Below are 12,371 nucleotides of genomic sequence, written 5' to 3'. Positions count from 1 at the left end.
TGTATCACTTTTCACATAACAATGTAACTTGTTAAAGGTTTAGTTTATTGCCAACATTTGGCTATGCCATTCCATCTTTTCATTATTTATGCCACTACTGAAAAAAAAAATCAATATCTGTTTATATGCTATGGCTGATAAAAAATAAGATTTCTCTGTTATTAATGTACATGATATAATGACTCTAGTAAAAACTTAAAAATGAGAAAACTTATATTCTAAGAATATGACTTCCTTATCTAACAATATAAACATCAGTCTATTTCTTTTTATATTTCACTGCTGCAAGTGAAACTGAATGAGATAATTTTCTACATATTTTCAAGAGAATTTCATAGACACAGCTATCCTATCCTCCATAGCATTTTAGCAATACTGTGGTTATTAGCGATATATTCTATTTAATGTTACTATTTATTTTATCCAATGTGTTCAAATATTATCAATGAAACAGTTCACTTCTTGTCAGAGTATGTCAAAATAATTTAACAATTTTTTATTTATAGTGGTGAAAAACTTACAATATAGGTTAGAAACTAGTACTTTTGTCGTGCAGTGAAAGAATGTACATGATGTACATGAAAGGCACCAAATCTGTATAAATATTGAGAGTATGATTTTAACTGAACTCAAAAATTTTTTAGTGTATGACTTCAGTTTAATTATTTAAAATAATTCCAAGTCTTGGTAACACAAACTTAGATAAGAGAGGTGGGGAATGGATCTCGAGGAGCAAACTGACAGTATCTAAGACATTCTCCTTACATTGCATTCTTTTAAAACCCTGCAGAATATTAGTTGTATTTCAAAACTTTAATTTATTTAAATACTCCCTTCTGAATAGTCATTAAGTTGTTTTAAGTTTTGACTGCTGTAAATTTATAATGAAGATTTTCATCTACAGAATGCTATTTTACATGTTAACTAAAAGGGTATATACTTTCTTCATTTCTGTTTTATTTAGGAGCCTTTGATATTGTTTAATATAAGTAATTGATCTTTTAAAACCCTCTCTCTTACTGTAGCTCCCTCATGAATAGAGGCTGTTTTAAAATACTAAAATATGCCTCAAATGATGGACATTACACAAATTAATAGAATATCTGACTAATGCAGAATTTCTTCTAGTGTAACAATGGTTTCATATTGAATATTTCTATTGTTAGTTCCCTATTCTAGTGATTAAAGGCAAAACAGCAGGACTTTTTGATATCGGGATAATTCGAATATAATACAAAAGGAAGATAGCAGAGATTTATGTGAGTATGGATTTAAATATATGTCTTAATTCCCAAAAGGTAATATGAATTCCTATGCCAAAGCAGTGCCTCTAATTTAAACTTCAATTTATTGTGAAGAATGAAATGCATGATGAAAAACTATTGCAAACTGTCAGCACTGATGCTTAAACATTATGATTACAGTTGCTATTCAAGGGCAGAGATCATTTTGCTGAATTCCTTGCTGGTAAATTTATTGTTCAAATAACGTGGTCCCTAAAATGTGGTATAAAATGGATAGTTACAATCAATAGACTTGTGATTTACGCATCTGTTGTAGATATTTTCATTGTCAGGTTGCTATGTACAAAGAAAAGAAAGAGGGCAAACCAGTGGGAAAAATGTTGAAGGTGAAAATTATGAAATATGTGATGAATTCACTCAGTGGCAGAGAAATTTCAAGGCATACACCAGTTTCACATGTTTTTACCTTTCTTGTAATTGGAAGAGAGTAAATATTTTTTTTAAAAAGGTATAAAGTAACAAGGGACATTAACTCCTTTGGTAAATAATATTGAACAATGTTATGTGATGGTGAAGTTAAATTATGCATCATTTATATTATCAATTGATCTGTGACATAATTTATTAAATTAATAATTTTAAAATAAAGTTTAAATTTAAAAGCTCCCAGAGCAAAACCTTCAAAGATAATAAATTAACCTTTTTTTTTTTTTTTTTTTACTTATAGCCAAATATCGATGAACATAGAAGGGAATATTCTTTATATATGTATATATAATTTTGTAATTAGCCTCATCAAACTATGTTTAAATAAATAAAAACCTCCTACCTCCTTCCTTAGACTTCTACATCAGAGTTCCTAGTTAAGTTTTGGAAGATCTTTTAAAACATACACATTCTTTAAACTAAGATATCTTAATGATGATGTAATGACCATCTCGGATAACTTTTTGAAATAGAACTCAGAGTGGCATTTTTTAATTTTCATGACATATTTTGAGCTATTATCGACTTTCCATATTCACTTTTTTTATTGTCTAGTATTGGAAAACATTTCCTAACCAGAGATGCGATTACAGGAGTAAATATTTTATTTTAGTTTTAGCTTTGATTCTAAACCAATGTATGAAACAAACAAAAAAATGTAATTTAATACTATGGCTTGATTTTCTCATCGGAAAGCTTTTATTATTATTTAATATTACTAAGAATCAACATTTTTTAAGTTCACAATGGGATCATAGAGTGGTGTCATATGTCTTGGTAAGCAAAAATTGTTCTTACTATGAAATCATGTATCATTCTCAAGTTCTTTACATGTGATTGTATTAATTGCATATAAAGGAGCTAGAAACTTACAGATGTATTTTAAGCCCCACCCACCATATCTCTACCTACCATTTGATCTGACCATACTTGAAATTCTTCGAAGAAAGCAGTATAATTAGTTGGTCTTCACAAATATATACTATCTAGATAAATATATAAAACACTTGTTTTTCAATCTGTCACACAAAAATAAACAAATGATTTGTTGTATTCTATGTGTTTTTGCCCTTCTAAGTTAGTTTTTGAAAGTAACTTTATTTTTAAAGATCTAAATGAAAGTGTAGTGATAGAACTCATTTTAAAGGTGTCATTTAATGACTACATTTTAATATACTTTCCTTTCACAATAATTAAATTATTAAGTGTATGGCTGGAATGGTTCCTGATGTGAAAAACTTGTGCTACAGTGATATCATTTAGAATTGATTTATCCTAGAAAACTGACAGCATAATAGATATTACATCATTAACCTTGAAACCAATACCTATAATTAGCTGAAGATGACAAAGAACAAAGGTCACCATCTGAAGGTTACCCTAAATATCTTGATCTAATCTCTAAAGGACAAACTACTTCATTTAACACCCTCTGTCTAAGTGCTCACAAAATAATCATTGTAAATTAGTTTGCACTAAATCACCTTGTCCATCTGTGGAGTTCTTTTGTCCTATGATAGGTAAATATCAAAGGAAGAGAATATTGGATTCCTCTTGCTGATGTCCACATGGTGCCTGACCCATAAATATATGCAGCCCATTGAGCTAGTGGTGTTTTATAAATCTTAACCAGGTTGTCTAATGGGATTAGTCCTTTCTAAAATGGGCCTTTCTTTCACTAAGTATAGTTTTTCTTCTAAAGTTTTTCAGGTGGATGACATCATTGAAACTCTGGAGCCTTGACTAATTTTCCCACTTGAATAAATAAACATATTTTCAGGTCACAGAAAAATAGTTAATTGAGTCATTTGAAAAACTTTTAGGCAGAGATGTAGACCTCGATTTAGATTGTATGTACATTTTTTTAGAAAAGATAAAATAATAAGTACAAATATTACTTGAGAAATTTCTCAAGTAATATGGGTTTGTGAGATAAAATAGAGCAAGATTTAAATTTAAATACCTAATATGAAAGTTCACGAAAGCAATAACATTACTTAAGCATATAAATTTAAATAATAGAAATAGATAGAAAAGAAAGAGAAAGAACAAACAAACGAACGAACGAAAGAAAGAAAAAGAAGGAGGGAGAAAGTGAGGAAGGAAGGAAGGAACTGTTAAAACAGTAATTGTTTAAATATGTAGTTACTGAGCATAAAACATTTCATACAGATGGTGGAAAGTGATATATTCTTTAGTTGTATGCTCATTTTGCAATCTTACGACAGTACCTATTTTATTAGTAACATCTTCAATTATTTAGCCAATTTTACATGTGCATAATACCTTATGTACAGCTTGAATTTATATTTAGAATACACTCATATGAAATATTATAATTTGTTAAAATTAGAGCTTTTTATATAAGTATAATGCAATGTCTTCTCTAAAATAAACCAAAATATAAATTACACAATTAAATTCTTAAAATGTAATGTTTATGGTAATAAACATAATAGGATATAATAATATTAAACACTGACAGAAATATTGACTTTATTCTTGAAGTAAAATGGAGAAGTTAAAGTATTCTTTATCATATTAATAAAAACCTCTCAGTAATAATTTCAATATAATTTTAATATTCAGTTTTTGATAATATGAACTTAAATATTTAAATTATATCAAAGTATTTAAGAGATTTTCTGTAATATGCCTTCTGTTTGGAAATTTTGTCATATTTTACAACAAAAATAGTATCTGAGAATCTGAGAGGTAATTATTTTTAGTAGCCCACATTTATTTAATATTTGAAAATGGTTTCTTCAAAGGCAATATAAAATCCAAATAGTGGAAATTAAAATATTTTCTGATATTTATGATATGAGAAGTTAGCCTGGGACTGTTATAATACTCTATCAAAGAGATGACATCTTAGTGAGGTAGGAATGGTAAACAAATAAATAAAATATATTTATCTCAAACAAATGCACTCATGCATACAATTTCACAGAATTTGGAACTTCTAAAGCCCACCTAAGAACCACTGGAGTTCTATTGACTTCTGAGACAAGAACTCATTTCTTTTCAGCCTGATTTCACCTTTACACATCATTAGCAGCCACATTTCTTGGACGGCCACATTTCAACCTGTAATCTCTTTGCCACTGTGATTTGTCTTCTGCATTATTACTTCAGGGAAACTTCCCTTGCTAAATATTCTAGTAATATTCTAGTAATATCTTGTTGCTAAATCCACAGGAAGTTTTTATTTTTATCTTACTTGATTTCTCAGTAATATCTGACACTGGTTGCCACTTCCCCCTTCTTGCAATATTTGTTCACAAATTTACATAATAAACCCTCCTCATCCTCAACTTTAATTTCCGATAACTAAATTAGGTGTTTCTTTTCTATGCTCCCATATCAACTTCATTTTATCTTTTATCGCATTGTATGACTCCTGACTCCCTACACAGCTAGTTCCTAGATGCTGTATGGACACTTAGAATTATAAATAAAAACTTATTGAATAATATTGTAAAACATGTTTCAATATTCAAAGGCCAATTTTATAACCCCCCAAATTCTAAAATTGATTGAGAAAATAAATGACAATAAAATAAAACACAGATATATATTATAAAAATATTTACTAAATATGGTAAAATTATTACTGAAATAAATTAAATGACATAATATGCAGGTTTGAATAATTTCAAGATTAATCAAAGGATTTCAATAGCCTTTATTTCCAGCTTGCCAAGAGTCTAGGTTCTGGTTCCCCTGTACAAATCTAGTCTGGACCCAGTTGCAGTTTGGCACTATTCAATAATAGTTGTTTTTCACAATATACATGTCTATGAGATGATATTAAGTTCTGTGCCTGAATAGGACAAGAGATTCCAGGGATTATCCAATCGTTTGACACCTGGTTGGTATCAGAGTTTTGTTGTTTGTGTGTTTGTTTGCTTGTTTGTTTGGGAAATTCATGTAGATAACACTGGAGAAATATTTGGGGTTATAAAGGACCCAGTTTGCCTCCCTACTTTCCAAGATAAAGTGTCATATGGGACATCACCTTGATAAAATGAGAGCCTGCAAATACATTACCATCAAGCTCACAGATCATATTAAAATACTCAAGCCACACAATTTATCAAGTCTATTAAAAATACACACAAGCAATGGAAAAGGCACAGGGTAGGTTAACACACCTACAATAAGGTATAGTGGAAGGATCACACTATCTGAATCTTGGAGTACGCAATATTCAAATGTTCTGTTCCTCTCTGTGCCACATCAACCTTTCACATGGACAGTATGGTTACAGGGCCAGAGTTAAAGTTTGAGCTAGAGCTCAACAGGCAAAAGACACTCTGAGTCAAAGACACACACTTGTTCTACTAGAAAGATGTAGAAACAAATATACCTGGGCAATAGATGTAGCTCTCCAATTAGCCTAGTGAAGAGCTATGGGTTTTATTTGTGTTACTTAGCAGAGAACCTATAGGGTTATAATCGAAGTTACTACTGGATGGTCAAATAAAGACCTCATGAATGATCATTTTTCATGTATATCCTGAATATTTACATGCTCTTGTATATTTATTCTTAGCTATATTTGCATATTATAAATATATAATGCCCAGGTGTTTATGAATATTAGGTATCTCTGATCTTTCCATCCCTTTCTGTCTATGTTTGACACACAAATGATCTATTTTCTAACCACTTATCTTATACTTAATTCCCGTGAATTCTGCCCACGTCTAATGAGCATTTTGTTTACCAGCTACGTATCTATTCTTACAACGTTTTAAAAGACTTTGCCTACATTTTTAAGGCTACAGATTTATTCTTTTAATATAATTGAATAGTTTTATTAGCAAATGTACATTTCACATAGGGAAGATACTGTGGCTGAAGGTATTTTGTAAAAATGATTTCAACAATACTCTTCTTACCATGTGCTTTTGATGCTCCTCTTATTAAGAGGTCGGGGTCTATGTTTCTTCTTGAAACCAAGAGGGCTTGTAATTGTTATCCAATAATAGAGGATGGTAGAGGTGACACTGTGTGACTTTCAAAGCTAGGTCATAAAAAGTAAAGCAGCTATTACCTTGTTCACTACTTGCTTTTGACTTCTGCTGCCATGTCTGACTGCCCTTAAGCTGCCATGCTGTGAGAAAGCCTTAGCTATTCCATTTAGCAGTATCATGTGGAGAAGCTAAGACAAGAGAGATAAGATAGAGATAGAAATAGATAGAGAGAGAGAGACAGAGACAGAGACAGAGACAGAGAGAAATAGAGATGATGGGAGGGGAAGGGGAAGGGGGAGTTGGTGAGGGTAGAGGAGAGGTCAGGAGTGGGAGCAGGAGCCAGAGCATCTCTTGGCCAGTCCTGGCTGCTTTAGCTGTCCCCATCTCCACTCTTTCAGTCTAGCCACCGTCACCCTGCAACCACATGAGTGATTCCAAGCCAGAACCATCTAGGCAAGCTATTCTCAAATTCCTGATCCACTGACACTATGATAAATAAGAAAATGATTGTTGTTTTAAGTTACTAAATTTTGGAGTAATTTTTATTCAGTAATACATGCCAGAACATTTGTTATTTCTACACATGGTCTTCCCCTCCCTTCTACTTCTCACATCCCCCTCTACCCTCCCCATTGAATTCAGGAGATAAGAACTTGAGTCCACCCCATTTAAGACTGAACAGAAAACAAGAGTTAATTGCTAAAGGCATTATATATATAACTGTCATTTTAAAGAGAGTTTTCTATATAACATTTACTATCTAGGATTTCTTATCATTAAATTATTCTTATTAATTTAATATTGAGAATGTTGTCATCTATTCACAGTCTTTGTAAAGCATACATTTTTATTCTTTATTGCTCTATGGGTCTTTAAACTATATCCAAAATTGGGATTATCCATATCAGTTATTTTCATTGTTTAATTTACTATCCATGACTGCTTATACATATCTTAAATGATGAACACTAGAGAAAAGCTTATTTTCATGTTGTTGACTTTTCCCTCAATGATTTCTTATCCAAAGAATGGCAGTAATCACTGATTTCAACTTCATCCACTTTATTTGTGTTTGCCAATCAATTCAAAGAAATATTGGATTGGCATCGATAATGTTAATGATCAAATTAATTAGGTAATCACAAATAATTTTGAGTTAAATTCTGAAAGATTTATATTTGATAGGAGAAATTTGAAAAGTAGATATCTAAAGTCAGGCAGTGCCTGCCTAGTTTCTTCACATATGTCAGTTGGAAAATCCAGGAATTAATTATACTGAGTTTTACTTTACTCATCTGTAAGGTTAGAGTTAGATTAGAACTCTCAGCATAAAATTCTATAATTCTTTATTTACAGTGTGGGGTTTCTTGAATTGGAGCAGTGGCAAAATGAAAACCTTTGTTATAAGGCTTCATATTAGAATAAATCTCCCCTCTAGGTAAAAATAACTGCTGACTATAATTTATTTTTTCTCTTAATATTTTATCTCATAGGGGATTAAAGAGGGACATCAATTTTTTTTCCTATGAAATGTTATTTTTCCTTTAAAAAAGAAGAAAAAGTTATTTCATAAGACATCATTATTTTAATTTATTTGTTTTTAGTGTCCTTGTATTGCTCTTAGGTTGATGTCAGATAGCATTGAATGATGCCAGATAAAATTCTCTGCAACTTGTCTTTTCTTATCACATTTTGACTTCAGAAAATAACTAATAGTTTTTGCTGTCCCATAACACTAAGATATTTTTACTTATGAGTTGAAATCTCAGTGACTATTTGTCGAAATGCTACATTTTACAGTTATCCCATATAAATGCAGAGATAAAAGCTGATTAATGTAGCCTTTCACAACAATTTGATGCTAATTTGATGCTAATACATTTGAAGCCACAAGAGTCAGCTACTTGTGCTTAGTATAGCTTTCATATTCTCTAGTTTGCTTTTGTAGACAGGTAAGAAGAGTAATGCGTAGCATAAAAAATAAGAAACATGAATCCTACATCATAAACAGTGCTCACTATTTGTGATAAAATTGGGTATTAATTTTACGATCAATTCCAATTAATTACATTTAATCCTTTTTAAAATATGCATAATAGAAAGTTTAAACATAACATATTCTCTACATATTTATTTCCATATTACTTTCACAAACAATGTGTGGGAAAAACTGGCTAAGTTTTTACCAAAAGCCTCTTCATTCTTTTTCCAGCCTTAAGGCTAGACTACTTTCTAAGCCTCTCTTGTAATTGGTTATTGCCACATGAGTTGTTCTCATCAGTGGAATATGAGAAAAGTATGCGTCATTTTTGGACTAAGGATTTTGGAAATGGGTGTGTTTCCTTCAGCCTCTCTCTCTTCCTACCATCTGGATACAAAACTCAAGGAAATGGCAAGGATTAGACGAGAAAGGAACCTACATTACTGTGTGAAAGAAAATAGCTTACTGACCACCTCTCACCTTGGAATACTGAGAAAGTGAAAAATTATCTTCAATTGGATTTGACTCATTATATATGGGAAGGTAGTTGTTGCTTATTCTAAATAATATAGTGCAATAATATTGCATGACCTTATTGTCTAATGAAAATAAAGTAAAATTCATGTTCCCATAAGACTATAGGTAAAGTGTATGGTAGGAGTTACTTCTATTATCTATTCAAATCCATCTTAAATTTTAAATTCAATAGTAAGCATAAGTGCAGAAAATATCATGTATTTGTTTTAATAGTGTTAATGTAAATTGTTGTAAATATAGGCAAAATATTTTTATAAATAGATAACTCTACAGTTGAAATGAGGTGATATATGTTGACATGTATGTTATGGCTAGTATTATTTGCTTCATTTTGCATGAAAATTATCCTTGCACTTAAAAGACAAATCACTGCCACTTATTAAATTTTTGTTATTGTTGTGACCCATGCTTAACTACCCATTTTCTTTGGTGCTTGATTTCAGTAAACTTTATTTTTACAGACAAACCTATCCTTGATTTAAATAAAACAAATTCTTTCTATTATTATTATGATGATCATTATATTACTAATATACCATGCAATATTTAAAAAATCTAAAGAGATAGAACCACTAGCTATCACAGTAAAAATGAGAGTAATTGTGTGACAGTCTCCACTTAAAAGAATGTACAGACAAAAATCTCATATTTTAAATAAATGTGCAGTAGAAGCATTGATAAGTGTGGCTAATATATTGCATGCCTTTATAGACTAAATCCTTTTTTGATGTTAGGCACTAAAATCATGAAAGAGCTGGCTTTTTTACCTCTGCCTAAACCTAGTTGACTATTTAGGAGATAAGCATATTTCATCTTAGTCATTGATCCTTGGCTATCAAAAACCAATAGGAGCAGATGATAATCTCAGCATAATAATTGATTTTATATTTGTATGAAAGATATTTTGCCTTGAATGCAAAATATTTATCCACTGTTTTTCTTGTTCTATACCATTTTCTTTAAAATTTCTTCAAATTTATTTAAGCAGTGGTTCTCAAAGTGGGATTTCTGACCCAACAATATTAGAATTACTTAGGAACTTATTAGAAATCCAAAATCTCTGGCCACACCACAGACCTACTGAATCTGAACCTGTGGAGACAAGTCCAGAAATCTGTGTTGTAACAAGTGCTTTGGAGATTCTCTTGCATGCTAAATTGCATTGGCGTTGGGGGTGATTACTTTAGAACATATAGTTTCTAAGAAGAGAGTAACCGTGAAGACTATATCTTCTTAATAAATACCTTTTACTCCATGACTATTTTCTGCCTTCCATTATTCTCCCTTTCTGTGACATCAGCTATGGGGTAGCCTTTCAAGTCTGTTTGTGTCAACCAAATGTGGGGATTACACTCAGAATTAATACTTTTATTTGACATGTGAATGGGAGTCAGGTAAATCAAGAGTCTTCTTGGAAATGGTAAGAACATCTGAGCTGGTAATTTACAAATCTTGCTTACTAAGGAAACTAGAACCAAGGTTTAAAAAGGAAACAATTCTTGGAAAAAGAGACATATTAACTGTATAAGGACATTTTTATATCTTCTGGGGAATTCCAGAAACTGAAAGTTATGAGTACTGAAATCTGATTAATATGATAAAGCTATTATAAAATCATATCTATTTGAAAATGGCTGGGGCTGCCTTGTGAGTTAATGGGTTTCTTATGATTAAGAGTGTTTAAGTCCCACCAAAGGTTGGGTTAACTGGGTAGTCTAGATCCTTGCTGCTCAGTGTGGTCCCATCTGGGAGCTGTTAAAAGTGTAGAATCTCAGGGTCCACCCCAGTCCTAGTGAATAAGAATCTACAACTTATCAAGATCCGTGAGTGATCTGTATGCACATTATGTTTGAGAAATGTGTTCCAGTTGACATATAAATCTTCATATCACTCTTATACTTAATTCTAATAGGATTATCTTGTGATGCAGAATTCGAATAACAGTCTGGAAGAGAAGGGGGTAAGTACATGAGCTTGACTACACATTTCACTGAATTAAATGCTACCCCCAGAATGAAAGATCTGTCTCTTGAACATTGTACTTAATTTAAGGGAGCTAGTATTTGAATATCATTTAGTTAGCTCCTGACTCCTCTTTACACAAAAGTGAAATATACCTTTTGGATTTCTTGCACAAACCCCCAAGTTATTCCCAATGTTTAATCTGTCTTCCAATTCCTTCCTGCAAGCCTTCTTTCTTTTCACTAAAACTAGGATATGTGACATTCCCTCACTGAAACGTTTTCTTTTTTTTTTGCTTAGTGTAGGTACTGGTTTGGTCTGCTTCTTCCCTATCTTGGATGGGATGGGTCCGTGTGAACGGATAGCAGCGGAAGAAGAAAAGGAGAATAGGTAAAGGAAGGTATAAGTATAGGGGAACTGGAACGCGATGGAGACCAGACTGCTCAGAGCTGAAATTTACTAGAGCAGGTGGTACTTAACTTACAATCTTCATCGCCAAAGCAATGAATGGAGAAGAGCTGGAAGGTAGAAGTAACAGATGCCGCCACACCCTAGATTGACTCAGGTTTTTACAATCATGACTACCATGCCCTAGTCCTGGCAGAAGGAAATTGCTTAAAGAAATGACAAGCACTTCGAAGGCCAGAAAGCCAAAAGGTGCCCAAGCCTATTCCCCACCCCAGGAGCGCGGGCTGACACACGCTTTCTTGTAAAGACCATTGCGTAGGAGGAAGCCCTGGCGAGCAACAGCGTACCCCCTTCCCATACCTGCCCTTCCCCAGCCCTTTCTTTCGCCGGGGGCATTGGGACCGGCGCAAGCTCCAGCAGCCGGGCAGCGACTGTGGGGTAGTCGTGTGTATCCGTGAGCGCGTGTGCGTGAGGAGGAGAGCAAAGACGTGATTACTTCAGAATTTATTTAAGGGACGGTGGAAACCACTGCAGCAGCTTCCAGGGGAAGCCCTTGTTTCAGAGGAAGAGGAGGTGGCGGCTGCCAAGGAGGAGGAGGGGGGAGAGACGGAGGAGGAGCAGCAGCAGAAACAGCACGAGGCAATTGAGGAGAGAAGATGCTGTAGCATCCACTCTGGCTCCCAGCAGGTTGGTTCTCCCGGCCGACTGATGCAAGCAACGAGGCTCGCAAAGAGGCTGGGAGGAGAAACTGGGTGTCGGGGAGGCGGGGGG

The sequence above is a fragment of the Pteropus medius genome, unplaced genomic scaffold (assembly GCF_902729225.1).
Source record: "Pteropus medius unplaced genomic scaffold, Ma_sr-lr_union100, whole genome shotgun sequence".
Classification (NCBI taxonomy): domain Eukaryota; kingdom Metazoa; phylum Chordata; class Mammalia; order Chiroptera; family Pteropodidae; genus Pteropus; species Pteropus medius.
The sequence above is the reverse complement of the archived record's forward strand: the minus strand, read 5'-3'. Positions refer to the sequence as shown.